The sequence below is a fragment of the Rhinolophus sinicus genome, chromosome 13 (assembly GCF_057876585.1).
Source record: "Rhinolophus sinicus isolate RSI-liver-muscle chromosome 13, RSI-T2T, whole genome shotgun sequence".
NCBI classification, from domain to species: domain Eukaryota; kingdom Metazoa; phylum Chordata; class Mammalia; order Chiroptera; family Rhinolophidae; genus Rhinolophus; species Rhinolophus sinicus.
The window spans coordinates 59,282,769-59,299,928 of record NC_142513.1 but is presented as its reverse complement, the minus strand read 5'-3'; the positions used below and the strand labels follow the sequence as shown (position 1 = coordinate 59,299,928).

At 45.8% G+C, this 17,160-nt stretch overlaps 1 protein-coding gene across 4 annotated transcripts in view; it reads right to left on the bottom strand.

The window, feature by feature from the left end:
- ZNF710 (zinc finger protein 710) overlaps positions 1 to 17,160 on the bottom strand; it is a 50,090-nt gene that overhangs the window by 25,642 nt on the left and 7,288 nt on the right. The window lies entirely within an intron of this gene.

Below are 17,160 nucleotides of genomic sequence, written 5' to 3'. Positions count from 1 at the left end.
GACTCAGTCAGGGATAGGAGACAAAGGAGACACCCTCAACTGTACCTTTTGCTTTAAGACTCTTTTAGACACAATGAAGCAGTGATCAGGCGGGTTTCAAAACTATGCAAACTTAACTTGAACTTACTCAATCAGACAAAGCCAGAGTCCACTCTATAAGACAGCTGGCCTGCCCGGACTCTGCAAAGCCAACATCGCACACCAACATACAAAGCAGGGGAACTGTGCTAGATGAAGTAAACGCAACAACCAAGGGCAATTCATGAGCCTTTGGACCAGGGAAAGAACCTAAAAACACTTTTGCAGGGCAATTGGGGAAATTTGAATAGGACCGTATATTAGATGATACTCATATTATTGAATAATGGTAATATTTTTAGGGGTGATGATGGTTTGGTAGTTCCGCAGGGAAAAGTCCTTGCTCCTAAAAGGTACCTGCCTAAGTATTTAGGGATGAACCCTCATGCTACCTGTAATTCACTTTCAAATGATTCAGCCAAACCGTTTGAAAGAGAGCAAGATAAAGTAAACGCGGCAAAAACGGTAACAACTGAAGAATCTAGATGAAGGTTCTTAGCTTTTCTGTTGTGTTTGACATTTTCAAAATAAGAAGTTATGAGAAAACAGACTGCGCAGGCATGTTGTCGCTTGTTTTTTTGCATGTGCTGGGCCAATATTTGGTTTGTTACCAAGATGCCCAACGCAGCAAGTGATGTGTTCACTGGTCATCAGGACTCAGTTTCCCCTTCTGAACAAGGCCTCTTCCAGCTGACTCCCTAGTTGCCCGAGCTCTGCTCTGTGCTCCCTTAGTTCATTCTGGCTGGGGGCTCAGGGCTGAAGAGCAAGGTACCCTTCCCATTAACAGAGAAAAGGCTCAGTACATTCCTGCTGCGAGCAGGGCTGCCACCAGGCCCCTGTCACCTTCCTAAAGTGCTTCAAGGGAATTCCCAGACTGGTGACAGGGGGAAACAAAGGCAAACTGCTGCAAGGGCCCACCCAGTGATTCCAGATTCTCCGAGCAGAGCCAGACTTTTACTGAGGTCCCGCTGCCCGTCTTCCCCAGCCACTCCCGACTCCTACCTCCCCTCTGTCCTTTGGGCCATCCCTTTCTTATAATGTTCCCTGTCCTTCTCTCCACCTTCCAAACCTCTTCCATCCTTCCAGGTGTGGCTCAAGTGTCTCTTTAGCAACCCTGGCTGCCTGCCTTTCCAGGAGGGCAGGGCCTGGAAGGCCACACACAGGGTCTGGACGCTGTTCTTATGCAGCAGGAGACCAGAGGAGGGTTTTCCGCAAGGAAGTATGGCTGCTGTGAGAATCCTCTGGTGACTGTGGAGAGGGTGAGGGAAGGCAGAACAGTGTCACATGGCGCTTAGCTGCTTAACCCCTTCACACACCCGGGCCTTCATGGAAGCCATGGAAGCCACTATGTTTGGGAACTATGGCCAGGTCTGTCACCAGAGCTCCTGGGGGTGTCACCAGGAAGAATCGAGCCGCCTTTCTTTCCACGTGGCCAGTAGGGCTGACGGCTACATGTAGGGGGGAGGTGGTGAGTGACGAATGCTAACAATGAGAATTCATTCCAGGCTCCCAATGGGCAGAGACCATCTGGACAGAGCCAGAGGCCACTGAAGGGACATCCTTGGGGGGGGGGGGGGGGAAGGTGTTGGCTTGAGCCACTTCAGCGAGAGGCTTTGGAAATCCAAGGAGCAATCTCGCTCGTGTCATTAAAGGGACGTGAAAATCAAACAGCACCAAATGAACGGCTGGAAAATGTGACACAGCAAACATGAGAAGGGTTTTCCCCTAATAAACACAATGGAAAGAGGAAGAGAGAAACAGAGATGGGAGGAGGGCAGCAAGGATGGAGGGGAAGAAAGAAAGGAGAAGGGCTGGGAGGGAGGGAGGGCCTCAAAGCTTCCTGAGTTTACAGAGACAGGGAGAAGGACGAAAAGGAGAAGTTCCAGTCACTCCTACCCTTGAGAAAAGCTGCCTGTGGGGAGAGCACGTCTCCGAACTCAGCGGGTTTGGATGAAAAGTCCCTCTTCTACCAAAGAGAAGCCTAATTCTGCCACCAGGTCTTACAAGGCTGGGGAATGCTGAGCTCAGGGTGCAGCCCCCCGGGGCCCAGGCTGAGGACAGGCCACCTTGGTGTCATCACGCTGCTGCCGCCATCTTGAAACTCTTACTCATTTTCAAACAAGGGCCCTCATTTTCATTTTGAACCAGGCCCCACGTATTATGTAGCTGGTCCCGGCTGACCTTTCCAGAGGACATTTTGCTAGAAAGCCAAGAGCAGGAAGGCCGTGGGCCGGCTCAGCGGCCGCTCTGTGTGCTAACCAAATACACATCCCGGCGTTGTTGACTCAGCCACTAGGTCTGAGCAAGCACAGGGCTTCCCATCCCAGCTAAGGAGCTGGGCCCGACTCGGGTGAAACGTGTGCGGAGCTGTGCGTGTGCTGGGAAGTATAATCGTTCAGGAAGCTGAGGGCCTCCACACACCAGGCCCAATGTGGTCCTGGCCCCGTCCCTGTGCAAGAAGCATGGGTCGTGCTGAGGCCCGAGCCAGCCCGATGACCGCTGCCCAGTCCTGGCCGACCTGCAGGCATTGGGGTCCACACCCTCGGGCAGCCCTCGGGAGATGCCACTTCTGTGGACGCCGAGGGGTCTGAGCAGGAAGCCTCAGCTCATCACTGGCACCCCGCAGTCAGAGAGCTGGGGTGTCTGGGACCAAAACCACGGCCTCGTGGCCGTGCCAGGCCTAGTGCCCTCTGCCAGCAGAGCTCCCTTCTCTGTGGTCCTTCACTCAAGGGCCAAGTGGCAGACTAGGGACCCCAAATCCAGCACTATGCTGGCCTCTCCCCGTACTAGACCCTCCCTTCTGAAGACCAAAGAGAGGCCCTCCAGACTCCCCTTTCAGCAGCAGGGAAATCTTGGGGTCTTCCACCCTGGCCTGGGCTCCTTCCTGAGGCCCCTGCCATCAGGCCTCCTGTAAAGGGGCCGCAGACCCTAACAGCATCATACCCCAGGGCTTACAGCTCAGATGATCAAAACCTCCTAGGTCCAACTTGAGGGGTCACTTGGGACAAGCCTAAGTCCCCACAGATGCCAGGTGTGCACAGGAAATACACCTGCAGGCAAAACCAGCGGCAGCTGGAACCTGGGTGCCCCACCCATGGCCAGAACAGAGCCCGGCTCAGCAGGCCTGTGAGGGTGTCCTGGGACCTCGGGCAGTGGGAGGGCAGGCAGGCCCCTTAGGGGCCAGGGGCCAGGAGAGCAAGCTGGTGAGGCAGGAGGCCAGGCCTCCCTTACTGCGAGGGAGGACCCTCCAGGAACTGAGTTAATCGGCAGGAAACTGGTGGCTGTTTCCTGACACCGCCACCACCAGCACCGCCACCAAGGGTACAGAACACACACACACACACACACACACACACACACACAGAGGAATTCGGAAAAGGGAGGGCAGCTCAAAACTTCCTGGAGACCCACAATGCAATCCACTCTTTCAAAGAATGAAGACAAAGCAACACAAAGAACCCTCCTTCCCAGTGCAGATGGTACATGGAGCCCCTTGTGTGTATTATCTCATTCCTATCGCTCAGGAGAACCCTGCCAGGAGAAACCGTCATTCCCCATTTCCTAAACGCTGAGGCACGAAGAAGGAAAGTAAGTGGACCAGGCCACAAGCAGGGAAGTGCCCAGGTTTTCCAAGCCAAGCCTGGCCAGACTCCGAAGGCCACCTCTTAAACCACCTGGCTCCACTGTGGACCAGCAAATCTCTCCCACAGGCTCCATGACCAGGGTTCAAACAAATCCTATGGGACAAGTGGAGGGGCTCCCTAACAGAATGGCCAGCAGGCATGGCAGCCAACCCCCTTCTGCATGAACTGGCCTGTTGGGATGGAAGGTCGAGTGTGAAGTCTTCTACCTCTCTCCCAGCTCTTTACCCACTGCAAACTCAACCCTTTTAACATGCCCAGCGCTTCTCCAACTCCCTGCAGGGGAGAATCCATTTTATTTGAATCCCTCGAAGAACTAACACTAACAGGCAGCTCTTGGTCCTGCGACTGTCCACATAAGGTCAATGACACTGGTCCACACCCTGTTCACGATGCAGCTGCCAATCACCTACTTGGGTGTCGTCATGGTAACGTCACACTACAAAAGTCTCTAAACATCATTCTCAATTTCCATACTTAGCTCCTTCTGGTTGGGGTAACACCACACTTCAATCCACGACCTGTACTTTCGTGTGCTACTGGCCTAAGAATGTATGACAATGTTTATAAATTTAAGAGTCTTACAGGCAGATGTATGTATTTCCTCTGAGACGTAAATTCAGCTCATAGGCAAGAAAGCCCCAAATTTGCCTGTTCTTAATAGTTCAAACATGCAATCTTAATTGCTATTTTTTGGGGGGTGTTTAATTTTCCAGTCCTCTCACCTGCTTCTCCTCTCTCATAAAAACAGAAAGTAATACATTTATGTTTCTTAAGGGTTCTCGGAATTTACATTCAACTACTCGTGGCCTGCTGAGCTCCCGGGAGCTGAGGTTTGTAGAGAACGTTCTGTCAATGAGAAACGCAAGCGCTCAGTGTAGAGCACAAAATTTGCAATCCTTAACCACGTCCATAACTCTGTTGGGTTCTTCCACACGAAAGTGGGCTTTGGTTTATACCAGCCCAAGCCTTTGCAGGTGCCGTCTCAGGAGAAAAGGGCCACTGTAACAGTTCACGGTTGGCTCAAGCTGATCACAACAAGACTGGCAGCTAGCTGAAGGTAATCTAAGATGGACTCATGGGTGTTCCCCAGATCCAGAGGATTTGGGGCTGGACACTGGGAAATGTATTTTGATAAGCTCTCTCCAGCAGGGAGTAACCATTGGTGGGACCACTGCAAATGCCCCTGCTGCATAAGTGCCAGGAGCAATGGGGTGTGGTCAGTGGCTCAAAAATTTGGTCTTGGAAGAGTAAGACAAGCCCAAAGAAAACCAACGGGGTTTCTTCCGCTGGCGCAAGTGCTGTGTAAAGCCCTGGCATAGAGAGACCAGTGGAAGGAATCCAGTTTGTTTGTTTATTGAAGGTGGACTCACATTCTCCACTCAGCTGGGCCTGGCACATAGTAAACACTCCACTAATGCCAGCTGTTGTTCCAGACAAGGAGATTAAAGCCCAGAAGGCTTGCGATTTGCTGAAAGTCAAGTTCTCGGCAAAACCAACCAAGACTTGCCCTGGAACTCATGCCTCTTTCCTCTGTGCCTCATTTTCCTCATCTGTAAAATAGAGATCATCGTTGCTAATTCTCATGGTTGTTAAAATTAAATGAGGGAATGGTTTTGTAAATGCACTTAGCCTGGCCTCTAGTAAGCACTCAGCAAATAATAAGCGGTTCATAAAATCATCAGTTTTGAAAGTCCGAGAATGACATAAAATCTGATTCCACACGAGCTAGAGTTTGTCTGTTCCGCATGGTTCTGATGCACTAAATGCCCCAGAGATGCTAAATGGCCAGAATGGCCTCTACACAATGGTGGGGCCTTCCTGTTGGAAATGGAGAGCTCACCACCCTACAAATACCCTCCCCCGTGACACACCCCATGACACACACCTGGCGCGCGCTTGTTCTCGGGGAGACCAGCTGATGGAAGCTCCCTGCAAACGTGTTCCTGGGCCGAGTCCCTCGTCTAACACCTTCATTATGTCCATAATATGCCAGGCGTGGGGCTGGGCATTGAAAAATAAAAGACCAACAACAAACAGAGCAGAGTCTTCCCCACATGAGCTTACAGAACTGTCATGCGGGTATAAAGTGCTTTTTTTTTTTATTAAAAAATTCTATTGCAAAATTAATAAAACCACCCATTGCAAAGAGTTTGAAAAAGACGGAAGAGAAAAATAATGACTACTCCTTCTCACCCTAACCCAACCACTTCCCATCTATTTCTTCCTGGGCCTCTTCAGGAAGGTTTTGACCAGGGAGTGTATCCTCTGGTGTCCTGCTGGACGATACAAGCCATTTGCCGTGTCGCTTGTTCATAATCAACAATCGTGTTCACAAACACAGAAATTCACATGAGGGTACAGATCACCGTTTTTGCCTGCCTGTTCTTGCAATGAAGAATATTCCGGTTGCTTCTAATGTGTCCACCCTGCTCACGAAATGCCTTCATGCATTCATGCAGAGAGAAGATGAAGAGACAAATATTGTGTAATTCGATGGTGTCAGATAGGCCTGGGCTGAATAATGCCACTGTGTGTACCTGGGCAAGTTACTTAACCTCTTTGAACTTCAATTTTCCCCAAAATGGGCACAAGGCTGCCTCCATACGGTTGTGGAGAGGATTAAATAGGAGACCACCAGGAAAACACCCAGCAGCGGGCCTGAAACTCAATCAGTGTGCACTTTCTTTCCTCTTACATATCAGAAGGTCACGACTGTGACTCCTAGATACCTTCCCAAACACAAGGACAATCTGCAGAGATACCCGTGGGGCACAGGGCAACAGCTTCCCAAACCCTCTGAACCGACCGCTACATTCTGGGAGATTTAGGATTCCCAAACTCGAGTATTCAGGGGAGAAGTGATATGTGGTCTGCAACTTACTCCAAAACAAGTCAGGAGAAAAATATATACATGTACAGATGACACAAATACGGCAAATGTTAGTCTCTGTTATATTTAGTCATGGATGTACGAGAATTTACTGTTCTTTCAACTTTTCTACATATTTGAAATTTTTCATAATAAAACCTTGAAAAAAACCTCTTGCTAATTGAAAAGCTAAAAATAATGGTATCATACTTTAAAAACTTGCATTGCATTCATTTATATGTTCAACAAATATGAATTCAGCATAGTAACTGTCATACAGTGAACTGACCATGGAGCTTAACCACCGGATTATTTACTTGCTAATTATATTGTCTGTTCACTTTGTCTTCCAGTTTAAATCTTGATTGTAAAACCAATATATAGAAGATCTTGGTAGAATTAAAATATTAACCCTATAGGGGTCTTATAATAAAATCTTTCCTCCCAGGCTTTCAATTGCTCTGTACAATTCTCATAGCCCTCCCAAGGTAGTCAAATCTCTTGAATTTTTTGATGACTTTTTAAAAATTTCTAAACTTTTGAAATTAACCTCTAGCTCACGATTTGGTATAAATTGTAGATGCTGTTACTTTGGTTCCTTCTTTATATTTCTGCTTCAGTTTTATGGTGTGGATGAGTATTTCAAAATCAAAGGTAAACAGTGATGGTGTTGGCAGGCCTTCTTATTTTGTTACTGGTTCCAATCGGAATGCCTCAAATGTTTCAGTTAATTATAATATTGGCTATTGGTTTGAAATAGATATTCTTAATCATGCTAAGAATGTACTCTCCTATTCCTTTTTTTGGGTGTATTGATTAGGTAGAAATGGCTGCTCGATTTGAAGCAATTTTCCCCTGCATATACTGGAATCAATCCGATTTTATTACACTTCTTTAACCCATTAGTGTGACGTAGTTACTATATTAAGCTTTCCTAATATCGACAGTCCTCCCCCCCTTGCCCCACTGGGGTATGGTGGATGACTTGTTTAATATAATATTGAATTTTATTTCCGACGTAGCATTTGCATACTTCAATATGGTCTCTTTGCCATGTTTAATATCAGGCTTATTTTGCTTTGTAGAATGAATTGGAGAGCTCTCCATCTTTTGCTCAACCATGGAATAGCTCAACATTATTAGTATCATCAAATTTGAAATAATTACTTAGCAAAAACACGTGGAACCAGTGTCTTGTTTGGGTAGAGGGGACATCACTTTGATAATGATAGTAAATTTTTTCTTAGCTAGCAACATGTACATTTTCAGAAATGCATTCATTTAACTGAGATTTTCAAAGTTGCGTCTATTGTGCATACATTTTTACTTTTAAAAATCTCTCTCTTGCCATGTCCCCTTTCTCATTCCTTTTTTTTTTCTTCTTCTTTTCTCTCTTGTATTTCTCACATAGATTTGCCAGAGGTTAGTTTCCTTTATTGTTTGGTTAAAAACAGAATCAGCTCTTGGATATCTGTGCTAATTTCACTGTTTCTGTTTCCTAATTCATTTATTGCTGCCTTCATCTTTACTATTTTTTTCTTTCTGTTTTCCTTAGGGGCTGTTTTTTATTCTGTTTGTTTTTTTTTCTCCTAAGATCTCAGGCTGAATGCTTGATTTATTCTTTTTCTCTCCCCCTTTTTAAAAATAAAAGCATTTAAGGCTATGAGAATAGCGCCAGCTGTCACCCATAGGTTTGGTTACATGGCATTCTGCTTTTCAATGCTTTCTAAATATTTGTCACTATATACCTTAGCTCTTCTTTGACCCAATAGCCACTTAGGAGAGCGTTTTAAATTTTTTTCAAGTGGTTGGGTTTTAGTTTTCGTCTGTTTAAATTTACAATATTTTGGTTTACTGCCTGGTGATCAAAGACCTCCTGGATTGGCACAATTTCTGTTTTGGGTAGAACGTGCGTTCTTACAGTTGGATACCGGTGGCTGACGGAAATGTTTGCAAAGCATAAGCTCGCTTGCAAAGCCCAAGTGCTTTTTAAAAGTGTTTGCTTGCCATAATGTTCTGTCAGACAAAAAAATGAAAAGACTATAAAGTTCAATATGCTCGTAACCATGTTTAAAATACAGTATATTTACATATGTGCATCGGATAAGACTATGAGGAAATATGTAAAGGTACTAAACAGTGTTGGTAATTCCTAGTTGGGGAGATTACGGGCAATTTTCAGTTTCTTTACATTTTTTTGGATTTCCAAATGTTCTATATAAGCGTAAGATTTACTAGTTTATTAATGAGATTTCTTTAAATGTGTATTTGCCTAAGGCTTGGCGACAGAAATCTTCTGCCCTGAGCTCTGTCTTTGCAAAGATTCTCCCTGGACAGACAGGTAAGGAAGTCACCAAGAAAAATGGGATTTGGACCCAAAACAGCGCTGACACCTAAAGACCATCGGTCTGTGAGGAAGCCACAGTCACTTGGACCCTGAAGGAGGAAATTCATTCCCGGGGTGCACCCAGGAGAACCCCCCTCACCCCTCCATGCTCCTCACTCTAACCCCCCCCCACACACACATACATATATACCCCGTTACTGTGATGGCAGAGTTTTCCTTCAAAGAGAAAAATAGTGAAATCCAACTATTGTGGATGACCCATGCGGGCTTATTTTCTTTCTTCCTCAACATGACCTGAGTTCCACTCAAAAAAACTGCAATTTTCAACCCAAGGTCAACTGCCAGAGCCTGTGCTCTTGTTTACACGCCCAAAACCCCTCTGGGGGAGGGCTCGCTGGGGACAGAGACCATGTTTCTCATGCCATCGCTTAGCACATACTACGTGCTTGCTAAGTGTTTGCTGATTGACTAAAGGAATAAAGGACACTTGTAAGAAAAAGGGGGATTCAGAATGGCGCGGGTCTCTCCCCTGACTTCACAAGCGATCGTGGGAACCATGTAGTGTTATACAGCACAAAGCACAGCCATGGGAAGCGGGCCCATGAACCCATGTCACAGCCGTGAAACCAAGGCTAGGAGACGGCAAGCCAAGACAGGAAGCCACGGCTCTGGTGCTGAGTTCTGTGGCTGAAGTAAGGTTCTCCCCTGGCCTCTGGGCCCACTTCTGTGGGGAGCAATCTTTCAGATCCACTCCTGCCTGTGGGGAAAAGGGCAGCTCTGTTTCTGTGCTCAGTGCACGTTTTGCCCTGCAGAGCTCCCCAAGGCCAAGAAGGTGCAGGTCAGAAGTTCGCACATACACGGGAGCAAACGTTTGACTCTGCCTCAGGCCACCCAGACCCGAGACCCTCACCCTGGGACCCAACACTCCCCACAGGGCTAAGGGCAGTGCCACGCCCTCGGACCACACTCCACAGTTGCCCAGCACTTATGCCCTTGGTAGGCTCCACACCATTCAAAGATTTCCCCCAAATCTTAATTGACTAAGAAGCAAAGTGACAAGTTTCATTGGAATCTAAGGTTGCAGGATGGGATCTATAATCTCGTATCACAAACGGAGGGGGGGGGGTGTGTGGGACGGGGATGGAGCTCTCAGGGAAGAGAGGCAGGGCCCAGCAGATAAGAGATCTCCTCCACCAGACAGACAACGGGGCTAAAATGACAAAGCATCTAGAAGCCGTCCTCGCTGGTGTGTTGAGAGAAGGGAAGAGCATATTAAATTTTAAACAAAGCCCACCCCAGGGGAACCTCCAGCCTCCCTCCCCCAGCCCGTGCCTCTCATTTCCAGCACAGGAGTCGTCTGGTTCATAGAAACCAAACCGTCCCTCATCTCAGGGGGCTGGGTTTTGTGTTTTTGTCGTTTGTAACCCAACGGGCAGCAGCTGGCACACTGCGTCTCTCGGGGTGGGGGGAGGCAGGCAGCTCGGGCCTCCATGAGCCCATGGCCTTCCTACCAGGCCTGAGAAAGCAGGGCTGGCTGGGACTGGGCCTTGGCTGGGACTCGACCACCTGGACAGGATGGTGATAGGGCCCGGAGCCAGAGCAGAGCGGATGTAGCGACAGAGCGGAGGTGCGTGCACCACAGTGATGGGCTCAGCTGAGCCAAGCCAGCCTAGGTGTCACCAGGAGTGCAGAGGAAAGGAAAGAGCTAAGAAGTAGGGAAGGTCCTCAGAGGCCTCACCCACTACCCTGAAGAATGCGCTGCCATGAAGAGGAAGCACACAAAGGAGGGCGTGCAAGCGAGGAATGGAACAGGAAGACCCGATTTAGCCTAAGCAAATGTTACTTCCTCCGCAATTCCATCAAACCCCCTCCTGTCCCGTCGCCTCCCCAGGGCAGTGATGGAAGCATTGGGCTGCAAAGGCTGCAGGTCTGGGCAGAAGCAGTGCCCTGCGCAGGCAGGACCTGGGTCGGGGACAGTCTAATGTCTGCACAGGAAACCCTCCAGCCCCTCACCACCCTGTACCAACACCAAGCCCACCAGGGACAACCAGTTCTGGACTCTGGAGGCAGGGCAGACATTTGTTTTATGAGCACAGCCTTGGAGGAAAGACCAGCCTAAATTCTCTGAGAGACTCTGGAATCCTCGAAGCCAGCTCTGCCCCAGGCACCCTAAGGGTGGCACCGTGAGATTTCTCTACCCAGCTGCCTACAGTCAGAAGAGGCCAGAAAGGCCTCTGGCCTCAGCCCTCGAGACCCCTGTACACAAAAAGCAAGCATGGGAGGTTCTCCTTCCCAGGACAGCTGTGTGCTGGGTCCCTCAGGCCTTTACCCGGCCAGTCACTCTTAACCAACATGCGGGAAACATTTGGAAAATGATGTCTTAAAAACGTACCACAAAGAATAAGACTTGGTATTCACCCAAAAGGAACAAAAAATACTATGCAACGTTTCTGGACGGCAATTTAACCCTCTAAATCCAGAGCCTCTACTGTTGCCCCGAAAATAAGACCTACCCGGATAATCAGCTCTAATGTGTCTTTTGGAGCAAAAATTAATATAAGACCCAGTATTATATTATATTATATTATATTATATTATATTATATTATACCCAGTCTTATATTATTATAAGACTGGGTCTTATATATTATAGTAATATAAGACCCGGTCTTATATTAATTTTTGCTCCAAAAGACGCATTAGAGCTGATGGTCCGGCTAGGTCTTATTTCGAGGAAACACGGTAGAATATGTCCTCGGCCCAGTGATTCTCTTCTAGAAATGTATCAAAGCTGTGGGCAAAAATGCCCAAGGATGTCCACCAGAGAACTCTTTATAAAAGAGAAAGAGACGAAACAACCTCAATGTGGGAGGCTGCTTAAATATGTATTATTATGGCCCATCTGTTCAAAAGAACACTATGCAACCCTTTAAAGTGACTTGGAGGAGAACATTTAATCCAATGGAAATTTTAATAACACACATCGTTAAGTAAAAGCAAAACAAAAAGAAAAGAGAAAAGTAACAAGATGGCATATCCAGGATGATTTCATTTTTTTAAATTAAAAAAATGTACGCTGGCAGTATACATAATATACTAAACTATTAACAATTATAAGTGTTTTTTATTTTTTATTTTTGCTTGTTTCTTAAATTTTCTGCAACAATCATAAATCTCTTTGTAACAAGGAAAAGAAATCAATAAAAGCTATTTTCTAAAAAACAAAAGGAAGAGGTCCAAGATCCAAGAGACTGTTCATTCCGTGGACATTCATATCTGAACTGGATTGAAAAACAGAAACAAAAAATTGGACAGAGACATCTTAAAACCACCTACGACTGTTTTTCAAGGACTAAGAGGTGGTTTCCAGTCACAAGGAAGTGAGATCTTCCAGGAGAGCCTAGTGAGTACAGAGGGGTGAAGCTCCTAGCAGGGGGCCAGGTGCCCCAGGACACCCAGGACCCAAATTTCTGTCCAGGTCCTTCCAGTAACTGCCACTGAGACAGGGAGAAGGGAGCGGGCAGAGGGGCCAAGGTGCGAAAAGGCAAAACAAATGTGACTTTTGTCCTTGATCAAGGAAAGGACAACGGCCATCTCTTCCGACAATGAATTCAAAGGGGAGAGAAAAAGAGACCAGGTCCAGAGCTGAGAATGGATAATCTACCTGGCGACTGGGAATGCATTTTTATAACGAAGGCGTAAAGGCCCCAAAATAGGGGTTTAGAAGAGAGATTCTGACACATCCTACAACTGAAGCAAAAGAACTCAGCTGATCTGACTCAGAAGTTTTCCAGGATAACCAACTAGAACATTAATAGATGATGGAATGGACCACGCAGGAGGTGTTAAGATATATACAGTGTACCATTTACAGAAGCTGGCTTGTGTGTAAGAGAGGACCGAGAGCTCAAGGAAGGAAAAATTCCACAGGGCATGGAATTAAGTATTCAAGTGTCAGGAAAACCCAAGGAGCAACGGGAGACGTCTGGATCTCTCCAGTCCTCTTTATGGTCAAAAGCTGTCAAGTCTGTGCTCCAACATCAAAATCCATCCACGTGGGAAACAGTCATTGGGCGCGTCCCATCCACTCGTGCATTTAGCAAATGGCTGGGTGCAAACTTTACCAGGGGACAGCTCTGTGACGTCCAAGTACTTCCACTTTCATTGGCCAAACAAATCAAAGTGGACGGGGGTGGGGGTCATTAGGATGCTTTCCTGGTAAAGAGGCCAGTAGCACAGGGCGGGGTGTTGGATGGGCCAGCGCAGGCCCATGGATCCTGAAGACTTCCCAGCCCCACGAGCTTTCTCCTTCCTTTGCCCCGAAGGGCTCTGCCGCTTTCTTAAGAGACGATGACTCCAACTTACAAAATAAATATGACACCGCACACGAGGACAGGTGGTGCGGGATGATTTCGTATCTCTTAAAGACATCAGATTCTTTCCCAGGGTGAAGCTGTGTCCTATAAATTACAGCCTTGTATTATATATGACCAGCGCCTTTAGCTTTGTTCTCCGTACAGCATTTCGCTTCAGCAAAGAGGAAGCAGGCAATACCGTACTTTGAAAACAGCACAGGTGTTTCTGTGAGGCAAAAAAACTCCTAAAACACAAAAAGCACCTCTTCCTCCCTTTAATTAAAGAGATGCCATCTGATTGCACCTCTGGATAGAAACACAGAAAAAGTTTTTCTTCCAGAATCTTCCCAGTACCTCAAGCCCTGAAAACTTCCTCGTCATGAAACAAAGTGAAGTATTCCCTCGACACCTGGTGGCAGCTGGTTCCTACCTGAGGCCAGTTCACAGGCAGTAATAAAAGCTCCCTTGAAATAATGTTAAGGTTCAGACACTCTGATAAAAGCTGGGAACTTCAAAGGGAAGACTGCAAAGCTCATCCCCAAAGCTCTTCATTGCGTCTGATGTGGCTGCCTGGGTCTGGGCTGGCTCCACCACCTACCGCCTGAGTTTTGCCCTGTACACACTTGTGAGCCGGCAAGCCAGCTGGAGGAAGTGAGGTGGAACTTTACATTCACTTCCTTGGGAGGGCTGGATGTAGGCCTCCGTGTACAGCCATTACAAGATGGCAGTTAAAAATAAAGGAAGGAAACAAGAACACTCTGATCTACAGAGAGGAGCCCAGTGGTTCTGACATGAGAACGGGATTCCATGCCAGGTTCCAAGGCTCTCTCCGTGAACTTGAGCAAGTCATTTCAGACTTCAGAGTTTCAGGTTCTTGGTCTATAGAAATGGTAATCCTGCTCCCGAAGTAACTAAAATAAACTGTGTGAAAATGCAGAGCAAAGGTGAGATCCTTCTTCCCTCCCTCCCACCCTCCTACCTTTCCACCCTAATCTCCTTTCCTTCTTTAACAACAAAATTCAAAATGCGGAAAAAGATAGAGTGAAAAGTCAGTCCCCGCTATGGGAAACCAACCTTACTACGCTCCCAGGTAGCTCGGTGCAGCTACTGCATGGCCAGGCATCTGTCCCTTACTTTCTCACTTCAGAGACCACAGGAGTACATAGGGAGCTTTCCCATTCTTTTCTACAGAATTTCATTGTATGGTTAGAGGATACTGTATTTACCGATTCTCTACTGATGCAATGAAGTATCTTGAAAAATCAGTTCACATGGGTACGACATATCTGGGAGAGGAATTCCCAGAATTACTTATGCACTTTTAATTTTAATAAGTATCGTCAAAAATCCTCTCTACACAGGTTGTACCAACTGACACTGGGTCAACAATTATGAGAGTATTTGTTCCCACTGTCACTTCTCCATGGTAGAGTTAAACTTGCATTTCTGTTATTACTAGTGGGTTGAACCCATTCTTATATGGTTATAAACCATTTATATTTCCTTTTCTGTAAACCATCCATGTTCTTGGCCCATTTGAAAAGTGGGATCACTGGTCTTTTTCTTATTGATTTGTAGATGTTCTTCAGATATTAAGGAAATTAGCTCTTTCTCTGATATGTTACAATACTATTTTCCTAGTTTTGAGAACTAGGAGACTCTTAGACTCTGCTTATGATGATTTTGCCACACAGCAATAACTTACCTGTGTAGGGTCAAATATACTAGTCTTTTCTGGCTTCTGGGTTTTAAGTCAGACTTAGTATTTTCCCGAGTTCATTTTTTTATATATATATTTACCATCTTTAATCCATCTGAAATTTATTTTGTGACAATGTGCTCATTTTTTATTTAGACAGCCATCAAGTTGTCTAATGGTCACAAATTTCTAAATGCCATCTTTCTTTCACATTAATTTATCTTTGAGTCCCCCTTCTCTTTCCTTTCTTCCAAATCACGCCCCGTTACCTCAGAATCACGCTCTTTCTCTCCATGTCCCTCCCATTTCTTCATTCCACTTGTGAGCCATGCCAGTCATACAAGTGACGCTGAATCTCAGTATCTTAGAGCAAGTGGAGATCTCAGAAGCACCCCTTCATTTTATAGCTAAAGACACTGAGATCCAAAGAGGTGAACTGGTCTTGTTCCAGATCACGGGGCAGGTTAGTGTTTGTGATTCTTTTTTTATTACTATTCAAGAAGAAGAAAAGTATTGATTTTAGCATAAATTCTGTTCAATCAATAAATATCTATTAAGCAGCTGCTTTGCCCAACAGTGAGTCAGGCACTGGGGCTCCAGAAATAAATGACACAGCCCTGAGCTTTCAAGAAGGTCCGAGTCCAGCGCAGGGTCTGAACACGCACACCTACAGACTAAGAGGTAAGGCAATAGCGGCCAATGAATACGGAAAGTCGGGGTAATGCTGCAAGGGGTGGCATGGAAAAGGCCAGAAGATACGTCGTTTTTAATTGGGCCTGGCATGACTAGGGCTTTGTCCAAATATGGGGAGAAGGCATTTGGCAATAAAGGAACAATGGGGCCAAAGCGGGGTGTCTACTGGTACATAATCAGGAAAGAAGAAATCTGGCTTAGTGTTAGCTGTGGACGGAGGCCTTCAAAACTGCAAGCTAAGAATTATAAATAAAGGGACCCATGTGCAGGGCCTTCAGGCATCTGGCAGAAGGCAACATATCACCCATGGGAGAATGTACTCCGCTCCCATAGCTGAAAGAATTCTCACACATAGAACTCTAACAGATATCAACTCACTATTAAAAAATCACAAAACACATAAGGGAATAAGCCCTCATGAGTGGGAATCAGCAGAAGCATCAAACGACAGAATTATACCTGCAAATACTTCACATACTGGAATTACTGGATACTGAATACAAAATAAGTATGCTTACTGTGATGAAGGAAATAAAATGAGGAATTAAAGACAAATAAGGAATAAGAGCATATTTAAAAAAAAATAGATCAGGCATACTTGAGAAGGATAAAATAAAAACACAGACATAAAAAAATATAATCATCCAAATGAAAATCTCAAAGGATGAGAATCAAAAATATTAACAGCATGGATTAAAACACATCAAATATATTAAAATTTGTGAGTTAATATTGATCCTAAAAATGCCTCATAGAAGGGCTAAACAGAAGATTAGAGATAACTAAAGAGAGAATTAGTGAACTGGAAGACAAATAAAAACTTACCCAGGAAACACCACAAAAAACCAGAAGACTGAAATTGAAAAAGGCATTGAGAGACATAAAGGACAGAATAAGATCTAACATACATCAGAAATAACATATAGAACATCAAAAATGACGTCCAGTTTGTAGAATTAAAGAGAGAAAGAAGATGCAGCTAATCCACTCTATGGCAACTGAACACGAGAGGGACAACAGCGTCTTTATATAAAGCATTCCAAGGTCCTCTCTTTGCTTGAAAAAAGATATACACAACAACTGACTTTAAACCCTTATTCAGAATGTGTAAGTTCCAAAGCAGCACAGAGAAAAAATTGGAGGGAAGAAAAGGGAAAAAAAACTTTCAATCAATTTAAAAGAAAGAATGAACAGAGAAGAAAGATTCAGAAAAAGAAGAAACAGAAAGCATAAAATAAGATGGCACAAAGAAATCCATATATATCCAAAGCTATAACAAATGTAAACCCAGTTCTAAGCTGCTTACAGGCGACAAGAGGCCTGGGACACAGGCCAAGAGTCCTCACTGCACAGGCTGAAACCATACACACGGAAGGGAAGCCAGGTACCAAAGTGCAGCCAGGAGAGGAGGGAGTGGGAGAAAAAGCAGGATCAAGAGGTCTGAGAAACACCCAGAGTGATGAGCCAGAATCCACT